Here is a 15,860-nt window from a genome sequence, read left to right on the forward strand (position 1 = left end):
ACAAAAAGACCAAGCAATCACTGATAACATACAAGCTACAAGTTTATCTAAGGTAGCCCCGGGTGAATCACTACACACTGATGGTGAGTGTTAATCAGAAACTGTTGGACACACCCAGTATGCAAATAGATTGTGACAGAAGCCAATGGAAAAGAAGCTGCTAATGGCAACAGACTAAACTTAGTTTACACAAATGTTCAGCTACCTCAAAATAGTTTAGTAATGTTTGGAAATATACAATTTTATGTAAAACAGACTTAAATCATTTAAGTTCAAACAACTTCAAATCTTGAGGAAACTGGTTAAAAAGTTAAGCAATGAATGAAAACTTAAGTTAGCATTAAAACCTAAAATATCAAATAAATATTACAACTAAAAGAGAAGTTGATTTTTTTTTTTTGCTTTACCAATTAATTTGCCCAACATTTCTACTTAGTATCTTAAGTTTTAAGTTTCTCCTTACTTTCCTTTTTAATTTTATCTTACTTAAATAGTTTTTTTTTTAGAAATATTAGCACTTAAGCCTAGATTAGTTAAATTCACTTAAGTTAGTTAACTAAAACTTTCAGTTGTGCCAAACTTTAAATGCTGTCACGGAGACCCAGGCAGGGAGACGAGGAGGCGGACACAAGTGCAGGTAGGGACGAAACAAATAATTTTATATATATATATATATAACAAAGATAAACAAACAACAAAGAACACGTAATAATAAAGTAAACCAAAACAAACGAGAGGAACTAGTGAACATAAACTAAACAAACAAGAAGTACTAAATATATTTATATACAAACAGGGAGTAAATAAACAAAGAAACAAACAAAGCTAAGAACATAAACAAGGAATAAACAAGAAACTAGAAACTACCAAAAATAACCAAGAAATAACCAAAACTAAACAGGGCAGGGATGTATATATACAAGGGAAACAACAAGAAGCAAAACACTAAGAAATAAACAAGGAAATAGACTATATATATAAATGGCAAAAACAGAGAACAGAGAAACGCTAAGAGGACTGATAACACTGAGAGAGACAAAACAACATTGGAAGGTGCAAAGACCGATGGAGACAAAGTGGCAGAGGAGGGCTATTTAAAGAAACACCTGGGGAAGGGGCGGAGCAACAAATGAGAAAAAGGGTGGAAAAGTACTGAGACGGGAGACACAGGGGAGCACAGGTCACGTGGGGAAGACACACAGACACGAGACGAGACCAGGATGTGACAAATGCTTTTAATTGCATTCTTTTTTATTGTATCAACTGTTTTGCATAAGGATTTTACAATAACCAGATTTGATATACACATTTAAAAATAATTGAATTAAAAACAGCCTATAGAACTGCACGCTTTAGTGAACAAAAAAGTGATAACAAATCAGAATATGTTTAATACTTTAGATTCTTCAAAGTAGCACCTCTTGTTTGGAAAAAGACAGCTGGATTTTCTCAGTCAGCTTTATGAGGTAGAGTCAACTGTGCTAAACTTATCAAGAGTTACGTTAACTCAAATTATCTTTCCTCTTAATGTGTTCGGGAGCATCAGTTGGACAAAAGTGAAAAATTATATTTGAGAGATGTTCTAATCCATATTATGGCAAGAACTACTCAGCTAAATAAAGAAAAAAAAAATAAGAACATATTCTGCAGTTGAAAACATCGTTCAAAACATTAGGATGAAACTGGCACTCATCAGGATCGTTCATCAGCGTTACCAGCCTCAGAAACCGCAGCTTAACAGCTTAACCCCACACTGTAAAGCCAGAAGTTGTTTGAACTCAAATAAATTAAGTCTGTTTTACATAAAATTGGAGATTTCTAAACAATACTCAACTATTTTGAGTTAGTTGAACATTTGTGGGCACATATATACATTCAAACTGAGATCTTTGAGTTGAACCAACTTATAATAACTGAGTTTAGTCTGTTGTCATTAACAGCTACTTTTCCATTGGCTTCTGTCACAATAAATTTGCATACTGGGTGTGTCCAACAGTTTCTGACTAACACTCACCATCAGTGTGTAGTGATTTCCCCCGGGCTACCTTAGATAAACTTGTAGATCATATATTATGGTTAAATACTTGGCCTCTGTGTTGTAGGCTGTAGAACGAGTGTCATTTACTGAGCTGCAGTAACTCTGTGTTCTCACTGTGCTTTTAATAACTCTTTACTGTTTTCTTTCATCTACTTTTCTATCAGTATTTAAAAAAAAAAGTTGAATGAAACCAGAACGAAGACTAAATTCAGTTAAAAAAAATGCCATTCAAAACATGAGGATGAAACTGGTTCTCATCAGGATCGTTCATCAGATTTAGCTGCCTCAGAAACTGCAAAAAAAAAAACAGGTAAGAGCCTAATCCTAAATGCTTTTTCACAGGGTATTTGGTTTGTTTGACACTTTTAACTGACTACACTATTCCTTATGTGTTCCTTCACAGTCTGGATGACTTCATTATTCATTTACATCGTAGGAAAAAAAATTAAAAGTACAAACATTAAATGAGGAATTTGGTCAAAACATGTCAAATCATGCAAATGGCCTTTTGAAGATTGCATGCAAATGTGATGTGGGAAGCGGAAAAGCTGACCTTTAGCTAAGGGTTAATGTGCCCATAATGAGACTAATCTTTCGCAAATTTAATGAACTAAAACAATTAAAGCAACTGGCCGAAAAACACGACGTCCCGTGACCTTGTGCTCAATGTGTTCTCCCTATGAGATAAGGCAGAAGATAATCCTCTCCAGAATACAAATAAATAAATAAATAAATAAGGAAGGAAGGAATGATCGAGTGACGTGTGCTTGGCAAGGCGAGCAGGACAATGCAGGCTGCCGCCGCCGCTCAGCCAGGTGTTATCTGATTCCGCATTCAGAAGGCGAAAGGTGGCACGTCTAATTCATGCAGGTTTCTTGAGGTCTTCAAAACACATTTGCAATACTGATTAGAATCCAGTGTGCTTAATTAGGATGCTAATTGGAACGGAGTGGCGCTCTCATCAGACAGAGGCTTAGAGGCCTCTCTCTCTCTTTCTCTTTCTCTCTCTCTCCACAGTGACAATCCTCAAACGTTCTCTCCTGTTCTCCTCTTTCTCTGCTTCTGCACGGAGCTCAAATTAGCAAGAGCGTGTTGTGTGACTGCGGCTCCACGACTTCACATCAGGCCAAGAAACCACGAAGCCTCAGAGCCGAGGTGCCAAGTTTATGAATCATCGCATTTATTCAAAGAAAACATTTATTCAAATTTCTTATCAATTTAACGTAAGTAAAATATAGATTTGAACACTCATATAAAATCAACCAAAGAATGAAAACTGCCCACCATAGAGAGAACAGCCCACCATGCACAGCTCAGAAAATGAAACTTATTCGTACATCACACAGCATTAATCTTAATTTATACATCAGTTAGTATAACAGTTAGTTCCGACCTCACAATCTGATTGGTTGAGAAGTGTTCTAGCCCTGCTGATATTTCGTGATAACATCACGGCCTTCTCACACTAAACTTGTATCACTCCGCCGACGCGTTGCCGAGTAACGGCGTATATTCACAGGACAGCTAAGAATCATCAACGGCATCAGCAGCAGCGTTAGCTTAGCACAGGCTAGCGCTCAGCCACGGCACACTCGCCCGCAGCGCTGGATAGTCTTTTGTGGAAAAAAGGGAAGGAAAATCGCTTGGCTAATACCTGACATGTCTGACAGCCAGAACGCTAACTTAACCAGCCAGACTAGGCTAAGCTAAGCTAAGTTAATGCTGAGCTAAAGCAAGCCACGCTAACCTAACCACAGTCCAGCCGGCTAGCTAAAACCAACACGACCCAGCAAAACAAGCAGAAATGCTGAAAAATGCGCCTGAAGACGACTTCACGATGCAGGAGAGGAGAGTATTACACATTTTACGCTTTTGCATACCTCAGGCGACTTTGTGGCGTGCTTGCAGAAATAGCTTCTTTCGCATCACTCTCCCATACAGCTTCTCCTTGTGCAAAGTGCGCTGTATTGTTGACCGATGCACAGTGACTCCATCTGCAGCAAGATGATGCTGCAGCTCTTTGGAGGTGGTCTGTGGATTGTCCTTGACTGTTCCCACCATTCTTCTTCTCTGCCTTTCTGATATTTTTCTTGGCCTGCCACTTCTGGGCTTAACAAGAACTGTCCCTGTGGTCTTCCATTTCCTTACTATGTTCCTCACAGTGGAAACTGACAGGTTAAATCTCTGAGACAACTTTTTCTATCCTTCCCCTGAACAACTATGATGAACAATCTTCATTTGAGAATTGTTTTGATGAGCCCATGATGCCACTCTTCAGAGGAGATTCAAATAGGAAAACAACTTGCAATTGGCCACCTTAAATACCTTTTCTCATGATTGGATACACCTGGCTATGAAGTTCAATGCTCAATGAGGTTCCCAAACCAATTTTGTGCTTCAGTAAGTCAGTAAAAAGTAGTTAGGAGTATTCAAATCAATAAAATGATAAGGGTGCCCGTACTTTTGCACCGGTGAAATTTTGGTTTAATGCATATTGCACATTTTCTGTTAGTACAATAAACCTCATTTCAATCCTGAAATATTACTGTGTCCATCAGTTATTAGATATATCAAACTGAAATGGCTGTTACAAACACCCAAATATTTAGAACTAAAAATGATTAAGATTAATAGGGGTGCCCAAACTTTTTCATATGACTGTAACTCCTGTGTGTCATACTGAAAAATGCCTTAATATTTGCTCATAAGATGGAATTAATACCTATATGATGTCATTCTACCTCCATTATTTAAATGTAACAGCTAGTGTAACCTCTGCTTATGTTTTAACATTTTTATATCCCCACAGAATTCGTTTGGGAACGGCGACACGGCGTCCATCTTTTTTACAGTCTCTTATATATATATATATATATATATATATATATATATATATATATATATACACTGCTCAAAAAAATAAAGGGAACACTCAAATAACACAATAAAACTCCAAGTAAATCAAACTTCTGTGAAATTAAACTGTCCACTTAGGAAGCAACATTGATTGACAATCAATTTCACCTGCTGTTGTGCAAATGGAATAGACAACAGGTGGAAATTATTGGCAATTAGCAAGACACACTCAATAAAGGAGTGGTTCTGCAGGTGGGGACCACAGACCACTTCTCAGAACCTATGCTGTCTGGCTGATGTTTTGGTCAGTTTTGAATGTTGGTGGTGCTTTCACACTCGTGGTAGCATGAGACGGACTCTACAACCCACACAAGTGGCTCAGGTAGTGCAGCTCATCCAGAATGGCACATCAATGCGAGCTGTGGCAAGAAGGTGTCTGTCAGCGTAGTGTCTAGAGGCTGGAGGCGCTACCAGGAGACAGGCCAGTACACCAGGAGACTTGGAGGAGGCCATAGGAGGGCAACAACCCAGCAGCAGGACCGCTACCTCCGCCTTTGTGCAAGAAGGAACAGGAGGAGCACTGCCAGAGCCCTGCAAAATGACCTCCAGCAGGCCACAAATGTGCATGTGTCTGCACAAACGGTTAGAAACCGACTCCATGAGGATGGTATGAGGGCCCGACGTCCACAGATGGGGGTTGTGCTCACAGCCCAACACCGTGCAGGACGCTTGGCATTTGCCAGAGAACACCAGGATTGGCAAATTCGCCACTGGCGCCTTGTGCTCTTCACAGATGAAAGCAGGTTCACACTGAGCACATGACAGACGTGACAGAGTCTGGAGACGCCGTGGAGAGCGGTCTGCTGCCTGCAACATCCTTCAGCATGACCGGTTTGGCAGTGGGTCAGTAATGGTGTGGGGTGGCATTTCTTTGGAGGGCTGCACGGGCTGCATGTGCTCACCAGAGGTAGCCTGACTGCCATTAGGTACCGAGATGAGATCCTCAGACCCCCTGTGAGACCATATGCTGGTGCGGTTGGCCCTGGGTTCCTCCTAATGCAGGACAATGCTAGACCTCATGTGGCTGGAGTGTGTCAGCAGTTCCTGCAAGATGAAGGCATTGAAGCTATGGACTGGCCCGCCCGTTCCCCAGACCTGAATCCGATTGAGCACATCTGGGACATCATGTCTCGCTCCATCCACCAACGTCATGTTGCACCACAGACTGTCCAGGAGTTGGCGGATGCTTTAGTCCAGGTCTGGGAGGAGATCCCTCAGGAGACCATCCGCCACCTCATCAGGAGCATGCCCAGGCGTTGTAGGGAGGTCATACAGGCACGTGTAGGCCACACACAATACTGAGCCTCATTTTGACTTGTTTTAAGGACATTACATTAAAGTTGGATCAGCCTGTAGTGTGCTTTTTCACTTTAATTTTGTGTGTGGCTCCAAATCCAGGCCTCCATTGGTTAATAAATTTCATTTCCATTGATGATTTTTGTGTGATTTTGTTGTCAGCACATTCAACTTTGTACAGAACAAAGTATTCAATGAGAATATTTCATTCATTCAGATCTAGGATGTGTTATTTGAGTGTTCCCTTTATTTTTTTGAGCAGTGTATATTATTATATATTCTACAATTCAATAGTAATTGGACTAAACAAACTTATAAAGTTTTTAATAAGACTTCATTTCTTAGTTGTTCACACAAAGGCAGAGTAACTGTTCAGTAACACAACTGTGAACACAGCAACACTCAAAATACACAAAATAAAATGTAAAAAACAATAACTTGTTTTTATAGCCTACGACACTGCATACAAGCATTTAAGCATTGGATTAATCTTCCCTAAGTAACAAAGAGAAGAGACCCTGAGGAGAACAACTTCACAATAATGGTGAGGGAGGAGGCCACGCCCTTTACGTGTAATAGTGGTGACGGGAGCCAATGGGAAGAGAGTGAGGCTGACTGACAGAAAAACTCCAGGAGGAGTGATCTCATGTGATGTCATAACCTCTGAAATGAAGTCAAAAAATATTATTTGGGTTAAATTATTTATTTTAAGTTGTTTAAATAGGGAATTAATTTGCTTTCAGGCAAAACTGAAAAAAAAAACAGGTTTAAACCAGAAATCATAATTTTTCATCAACGACATTTAAATCAATGACATGGTTGTTACACTTTTTTTAGTGCACCTTTTAAAGGTTCAAAAAACTTTTGGACATGTTTTTTTGGAGAACTTACAGCAGGGTTTTTTATGGCATCCATACCATAAAATAAATCTTTATGTAAAATTAAAAATGCACTATATTAGATTAGTATCCAGTTAAGAATTTTTCATTATTCTAGAGGAGTTTATGAAATTATTTCTCTTTATTATATTCACCATGTTTAATAACTCAAGTATTAAAGAAGTCTCCTTAAACTATCAGTACATTCAAACAGCTTCACCCGGGTTCATGATAGCAGCCCGTCTGTATGCAGCTGGAGAGCAGCAGCAGCTCTTTTGTGGTTATTTTTTAGAGGAGAGCAGAGGTTTTGTAAGCTCCTCGTCTCGCCCGGTTCTTCCCTCACGTTTCCCAGCATGCCTCAGACTGATTGTTCATTATAGGATTTGCAGCAGCAGGAAAAAGCACTCTAAGGGAGCCACTTATTGTGTGTGTTGTTTGAGAGCTGGACATGGTCAGTGCTAGTGAAGATAACTGCTAGTGCTTACACACACAAAACTCAGACTGAACATCTCCAGACCTTCCACACACTCACAACCAGTACTGGATCCACAAGATCCACTGCATAGTAACACCTGCTCCAGTAGCCAAGCTCCCATAGCCAAGATACAGGTTAAAATACAATATTATATATAAAATCAGTCAGAAATGCTGATGTATCATTGGACGCATTCATTCTGAGAATCCAATCAACATGTTTGAGAATACTGTGTACAACAAAACACAGGAAATCAAAAGCAAAATACAGAAATTAAATTTAAAAAAATGTATAGTGTGTTTTTTTGGCAACCTTAAATTAGATACCATATTTAATGCTGTAAATATGTATGGTGCAATTTTGCCTATAAATAAATCACTAGCTAATTAGCTGTCTAACTAACTAACTATCTAACTAACTAACTAACTAACTAACTAACTAACTAAATAAATAAATAAATAAACACTGATATGGTATGACAAGTGACACATCCAGTGTCATATCAGCATAAACTGATTTTTTTTTATATCTTTAACTCAATCAGAAATGCTGATGTATCATTGGACGCATTCATTCTGAGAATCCAATCAACATGTTTGAGAATACTGTGTACAACAAAACACAGGAAATCAACAGCAAAATTCAGAAATGAAGTAAAAAAAAATGTATAGTGTGTTTTTTTGGCAACCTTAAATTAGATACCATATTTAATGCTGTAAATATGTATGGTAGAATTGTGTCTATAAATAAATTACTAGCTAATTAGCCAACTTACTAACAAAATAAATAAATAAATAAATAAATAAATAAATAAGCACTGTTATGCTATGGCAAGTGACACATGCAGTGTCATATCAGCATAAACTGATTTTTTTAAATCTTTAAATTAGTCTGTGGTGCTGACATGAAACAAAAAAAACATGTAACAAAAAAACTGTCAAAAAGCAGTGCAGCAAAACAAACAAACAAAAAAAACAAACAAACAAACAAACACTCCACCCTCAGCTCAAACTGAAAAAAGGCAAAAAATGAGGAATAGTTTGGAAGGAGCACTGGGTGATGTATGGGTTTAGAGTGTGCAGTGTGCTTTTGAGCAGTTTAACAGTTGGATATCATTAGAAGGCTGATGTGTCTATATAGCAGAAAATACAAACACATCATTCATACCTTGCTCTCATGACCTAGAACACTCTAGCCATGAAATCAACAATTATACATAATACAACTGTATACCCAAGAGAAAGTAGCCCTGGGAAGCAATATTACACACTGATAGTGAGTTGCATTTGGGGGTGTGGTGTGGGGGGGGGGGGGGGGTTGTTTTCATTATGCAAATAAAGGATTTCAGGGGCCAATAGGACAGACTTAACTCTTGTACATCATACTAAGAAATATCTCAGCTGTTCAATTCAGGTAATATTTGTTCAAAAGATGGACATGGAGTGCAAATTGTTGTTTCATATTTATAGAGTAAATTCAGTACATTATTTTTTTACAGTCTGTTATTTGGGAAAATTTGGAAGCTTTAGCATGTGGTAGATTTAATGTTTTTTTTTTTGTTTGTTTGTTTTTTTTTTTTCTGGTGTTTAGTCTTAAAACAAACATAAAGTCCTGGGCAAGTTTTAAATATAACCCCCTGCAAAAAAATATGCAAAAATATCAAAAAAATAAATAAACAAACAAATAAATAAGTAAGTAAGTAAATAAATAAATAAATAAGATCAAATAGTTGACTGGCAACAGCAGCTGTCAAACAAAAAACAGAAACAAACAAACAAACCTACAATAAAACAGCATCTTAATTAAAGTTAAATACTGTAACATAAAAAAAATAGAATTTGTAGAATAAAAGGTCTGATCACTGTCAGCAATGGCTGGCAAACAAAAACTGCACCAGTCAAATATTCACTTAGAAAATATTTAATGGCTTAAAATTTTAAGTTTTAAACCGGTTAAAGCAAGATGACGACTTTAATCAGTTTATACAACTTAACTGAGTATTATTCAAATAGCAATAGTTAACCCAACTGTTTAAGCATTTTAGGCTTAAAAAAAGTGAGTTTATTTAAAAAAAAAAAAAGAATGAATACACTGTATGTATGTATAAATATATATGTACATACATCAAATAAAAAAAAAAAAACTGCCAAAACTGACAGCATAATACTGCAGCTACAAGCCAACATACTGTGATCACTAGGACCACAGAATAAAGGTAACTTGCTCTTACAGCCAACAACACTTAAGCCTGACAACCAACATATATATTACATTTATGCACAACTAGGATAAGGTAGTTTTGAGCAACAGACAATACAAAGATGGTAAGTAAGGGAGAGGCCACACCCACTGTGCAAATATATGGTGCCAGGAGCCTATAGGAAAGCTGCATGAACCAACACTGACATGTTTAGTGATTAAAAGTTGGTTCAAATCCCATTTTTTATTGGCTCAACAATCATTTTTAAGTTTTCAGGTTGAAGTTCTCTGAACTCATTTTATTGAGTTGTTCTGGCTGGTAAAATCACTCAACTGGAAAATATTAGTTCTCCTGACTAAAACACAAAACCACTTTTTTATAGTGTTGTATAAATCAATTAAAAATAAAAGCAAATTGTCCAATGACTGGGATAAATAGCTGCCAAACAAAACAAAACACAAAATAAAATAAAAATAAATAATACTCTACAAATAAATAAATAAATAAATAAATAAATAAATAAATAAACAAAATACTGGGAGCAGAAAACTGCAAATTGCAAGTGATATATTGTTTTGAAAATTAAAATAAAAACAAATGACCAGAAAGAAATCACTAAAAATCAATAAAATACTAAATAAATACTATATGTATAATACAAACACATATAACAATACAATTAAACCCGAAGAAGAAGAATAATCTTAAACTCCAACTGAAAACTAAAAGAGATCGTGGAAGAATGTGGAAAAAAAACCTCTCAGCCCTGAGCAGATGGTGAAACCGTCAGAGAGCTGAAAGAAACTGAGGAAAGCTCAGAGGAAAAGCCATTCTGTGTACTGTCTCATGCCTCTGTCTGTTAAAGGACGGGGGGGGGGGGGGGGGGGTGAGATGAACGCCTAAAGGATTACATGCTGGAGGGAGGCGATTCTGGGATAAAGGGAGGCACTGACAGAATCGATAGGCGCTGCTTTTACCTCGCTATGATTTGCCCAATGCAGTGTTTTCAAAGGCACAGTCGAGCAATGGACAACTACTGTAGGTTTTTCAGCTCTAGGTGTTTCAGCACAGTGTTTCAGAACTGTGGACAGTGACAGCAGAGGCAAGCAGAGCAGCACCATGGACAGAAACGCTGTGTTTCTGTAGCTTTGTGCTATATAGCACAGAGTGAACCTATTTCAGAACCATAAACAGCAGCTCTTTAAATGCATTGTGCTCTATAGTGTATAGTTATTGAATTTCAGCACCATGGACAGCAACCACCCAAATGCATTGTGCTCTAAAGTGTAAAGTGATGCAGTTGAAGAACCATGGATAGCAGCCAACTAAAAGCATTGTGCTTTATAGTGTATAGTGATTCAATTTCAGCACCATGGACATCAGCTCTCTAATTGCACTGTGCTCTATAGTAGACTAGTAGCTCTTCAGCCCAGAGGGTTGTTGAACCCAACTGCAGAAAAGTCATGCTGAGCGTGACAGAGAAGGGAAGGAATCTACATAAAAGCTCACCAGAGAAGCATTTTATGTTTTATTTTTTTCATTATCATGTTTCATGCTTGCAGGCCACATCTGGCCCGTGGGCCACCTTTTGTGATTCAGTTTCAGAAAATGCATTGTGCTCTATAGTGTATAATGATTCAGTTTCAGCACCATGAACAGCAGCTCTCTAAGTGCATTGTGCTCTGTAGTGTATAGTGATTCAGTTTCAGAAAATGCATTGTGCTCTATGGTGTATAGTGATTCAGTTTCAGAAAATGCATTGTGCTCTATAGTGTATAGTGATTCAGTTTCAGAAAATGCATTGTGCTCTATGGTGTATAGTGATTCAGTTTCAGAAAATGCATTGTGCTCTATAGTGTATAGTGATTCAGTTTCAGAAAATGCATTGTGCTCTATAGTGTATAGTGATTCAGTTTCAGAAAATGCATTGTGCTCTATAGTGTATAGTGATTCAGTTTCAGAAAATGCATTGTGCTCTATAGTGTATAGTGATTCAGTTTCAGCACCATGAGCAGCAGCTCTCTAAATGCATTGTGCTCTATAGTGTATAGTGATTCAGTTTCAGCACCATGAGCAGCAGCTCTCTAAATGCATTGTGCTCTAAATTGTATAGTGATTCAGTTTCAGAAAATGCGTTGTGCTCTATATTGTATAGTGATTTAGTTTCAACACCATGAACAGCAGCTCTCTAAATGCACTGTTTTATGTTCTACTTTTTTCATTATCGTTCATTATAGTTCAAACAACCTAACAGGTCAGATGTTTCATGCTTGCATGTTTCATGCTTGCAGGCCACATCTGGCCCGCGGCTCGCCTATTACCAACCCCTGCTGTAGTATATAGTGTACAGTGGTTCAGTTTTAGCACCATGGACAGCAGCTCCCTGAATGCAATGTGTTCTATAGTGTAGTAGCTCTGCAGCCCAGAGGGTTGTTGAACCCAATTGCAGAACAGTTGAATTCAAGCATGTAATCCCACGTGGGATCAAACCCATGTCGTCAGGGTCGCGGTCTAATACACTATCACTGCCCTGGCTAGTGAATTGGGACACGGCCAGGAAAAAACACCCTTAAAAGGAGATAGCAGCTCAAGAAAGGGCGAAAAATGAGAATGAGCGGAAACTAAAGTCACGCCAAGCGCGACAGAGAGACAGGGGAGGAATGTAAACAAAAGCTTGCCAGAGAAGCATTTTCTTTTATTTTTTTTCATTATCATTCATTATAGTTTGAAGAACCTCGTGGGCCAGATGTTTTTATGCTTGCAGATGTTTTTATGCTTCCACATCTGGCCCATAGGCCACCTATCGCCGACCCCGTTTCAGCACCATGGACAACAGCCCAGACTGAAGAACATTAGTTTCTTATTGGAACTTTTGTGGAAACAATAGTCTACTGTGCCAGAGCACAAATCTTTTTCATTACCATGGACAACACCAGCCTTTTCCTTCATCCCTCTCTCTATCTCTCCCTCTCTCTTCTCTCTCTCTCTCTCTCTCTCTCCCTCTCCCTCTATTAAGACTCTCTTCTTGAGTCTGTCCCAGACCATGGACAGTCCTCTCTTTCTTCTATCTCGTAACTCTTGTCTAGCATGGACAGGACAAGCCATTTCAATCTCTCTTTCTATCTCTCTCTTGTTTCTATCTCATGACTCTCTTCTAGCACCATCTAGCACCACACTTACAGCATTGCTTAAGCTCCATGGACATTCCCAGCCTTTCCTCTCTCTCTCTCTTTCTCTCTTTTATCTTATGACTTTCTTCTAGAATCATGGACATTCCTTCACTCTTCCTATCTCATGTTTTTTTTTTATCTAATAACTCTAGTTATAACAACTAGAATGGACAAAAAAATGACAGTCCAAGCATTTTACACTCTCTTTCTCTGTCTTTCTTATTTCTTTTATCTAATGACTCTTTTCTAGCACCACTGACAGCATTACTTAAGCTCCATGAACACCCCCCCCCCAGCCTTTCCCTTCCTCTCTCTTTCTTTCTTTCATTCCCTCCCTCTCTCATTCCTTCAGTCTTCCTTTCTCTCTCTTATCTATATTCCTTCTGTACTTTTTCTATCTCATAACTCTCATCTAGCATGAACAGTCCAAGCATCTCTCTTTCTCTTTTTTTCTATCTACCCTATGTCTTAAGCTCCACAGACAGCCCCAGTCTTTCCCTTTCTCTCTCTTTCATTCTGTCGCTCTTTTCTATGTACTCTCTCTATTTTTAATCTTGTGAATAATGTCTAGCACCATGGACAGCACTGTATAAGCACCATGGACAGCACTGTGTAAGCACTATGGACAGCCCAAGCCTTTACCATTTTCTCTCTCTCTCTCTCTCTCTCTCTATCTCTTTCTCTCTCTCCCTCTTTTCTACCTTACGACTGTCTACTAGAAAAAAAATGAAAAGTCCCAGCTGCCCCTTCTCTCTTTCTTTTCTATGTTCTCTCTCTTTTCTAGCTTATAAGTCTCTTGTACTAACATGGTCAGTCCAAGCTTTTCACTCACTCGTTCTATGCGACTCTTTTCTAGTACCAGCCCCAGCCATCACTCTTTATTTCTTTCTGTCTTCCCCTCTCAGTCTTTTCTATGTTCTGTCTCTTTTTTATCTCATGACTCTTGTATACTACCATGGACAGCACTGTATAAGCACTATGAACAGTCCCAGCCTTTCCCACCCTATCTATTTCTCTCTCTCTTTCTCTTTTTCTCACTCTCCAGCCTTTCCCTCCCTCTCTATTTCTTTTTTATTTCTATGCACTCTTTCTATTTTTTATCTTGTGAGTATTGTCTAGCACCATGGACAGCCCCAGCCTTTCCCTCTCTCTCTCTCTCTCTCTCTCTCTCTCTCTTTCTTACTCTCTCTCTCTCTCTCTCTCGCTCTTCTATCTTCCAAGTGTCTTCTAGAACCATGCACAGTCCCGGCTGTCCCCTCTCTCTTTCTTTCTCCCTCTGTTTTCTATGTTCTTTCTCTCTTTTCTATCTTATGACTCTCTTCTACAACCATGGACAGTCCAAGCCTTCTCTCTATCTTTCTTTCTCTCCTGTGTCTATGTGACTCTTTTCTCTTCCCTCCCTCTCTATTTCTCTTTTTCTTTTCTGTGTTCTCTCTCTCTTGTTTTATCTCGTGATTCTATCTTGTCTACCACCATGGACAGCACTGTATAAACACCATGGACAGCCCCAGCCTTTCCCACCCTCTCTCTTTTTCTGTCTTTCTCTCTCTCTCTCTTTCATCTATCTTTCCTCTCTTTCGTCTTCACAATCCCGCGACTCTTGGCATTCCAGCACCACGGACAGCAACTCTGTTCTAGCACTGCAGAGACAGCCACTAATGCACTTTCCCCTCCAGCGCTGCTCTAACGCACGCCAAAGACGGGAGCAGCTCCGGCAGCTTTTGGCAGATGCAGGATGACAGAGAACGAGAGAGCGTGCATGCGAAAGAGAGAGAGAGAGAGAGAGAAAGATAGATAGAGAAAGATAAAAAAAGAGAGAGCCTCTTCTTACCTTGAGCTTTTATCCTTAAAAGGTGACAAAGCTGTGCAGTAAAAAGAACCATAGCCAGCTATCCTCCACATTTTCCTCGTGTGAGTGAAAGAGCGAGAGAGCGAGAGTGTGGGTTAGTGTACCCACGAGCGAGTGTACGCATGTGTGTGTGCGTGTGTGTGTTTGCTTGTGTGTGTGTGAGTGAGTGTGTGTGTATGTATATGTGTGTGTGTGTGTGTGCTGCTGCTCGCAGTCCTCCCCAGAACCATCCGCTGGCTCCCAAATCTGCCAGCCAGCCGCAGCTCAGGAGGGGTGTTCTGATTGGCCAGCTACACACACATACGCACTCATAGACACACACACACACACACATAGACATACACACTCATATATACATGCAGACACACACTCATATACACACACATACACTGAAAGTCAGTTCCTTCCCTCTCTCTATCTCTCTCTCTCTCTCTCTCTCTCTCTCTCTCTCTCTTTAAGGCTTTATTTCTAACCATACCTCCCTCTACCGATTTTATCTCTCTCTTCCTCTCTCTTCCTCTTTCTCTCTCTCTCTCTCTCTCTCAGGCAGAGTTTTGGTTTAAGGCTATCATGTCGCTCCGAAAGAAGCCTAATTAATATGAGCGAGGGAGGAGAGGAAGGGAGGAGGGTGAAAGAGTGATGCACAGGTCGGATGAATGTGAAGCCCCTCCAGTCCAAAGGGCATGCTTTTTCACCCTCTGTCATTTTCTCTCTCTCTCTTTCTTTCTCTCTCTCTCTCTGTGCCTCAGTCTCTATAGTCCCTTTTTGTCTGTTCTTTCTCTTTTTTTCTCTCTCTCTTTCTTTCTATGTCACTCAAATTCTTTTTTTTCTCTCCTCCTATTCTCCTTATCTCTTTCTTGGCTCACCTTTTCTCTCTATTTACTTTTTGTCTCTTCTTTTCTCTCTCTCTTTCTTTCTCTCTCTCTGTCTAGTTTCTGTAGTACAGAAGAACTTCCAATACAATAGGACTCTAAATAGGATCTAAAGCAGATAACCATGATTCCATTGGCATGATGTCTAATGCCGGGTGTGAGTCAG

General features: G+C 39.2%; 1 protein-coding gene across 1 annotated transcript in view; it reads right to left on the minus strand.

Moving 5' to 3' along the window:
• The window catches only part of cdh18a (cadherin 18, type 2a), a 164,760-nt gene extending 149,706 nt beyond the window's left edge, over positions 1–15,054 (minus strand). Inside the window, exon 1 of the mRNA XM_049478517.1 lies at positions 14,805–15,054. The gene's annotated coding sequence lies outside the window, so the exon portion shown is untranslated. The remainder of the gene's footprint in view (positions 1–14,804) is intronic.
• Positions 15,055–15,860: the final 806 nt, after the last annotated feature.

Source organism: Astyanax mexicanus, chromosome 4, assembly GCF_023375975.1.
Source record: "Astyanax mexicanus isolate ESR-SI-001 chromosome 4, AstMex3_surface, whole genome shotgun sequence".
Lineage (NCBI taxonomy): Eukaryota > Metazoa > Chordata > Actinopteri > Characiformes > Acestrorhamphidae > Astyanax > Astyanax mexicanus.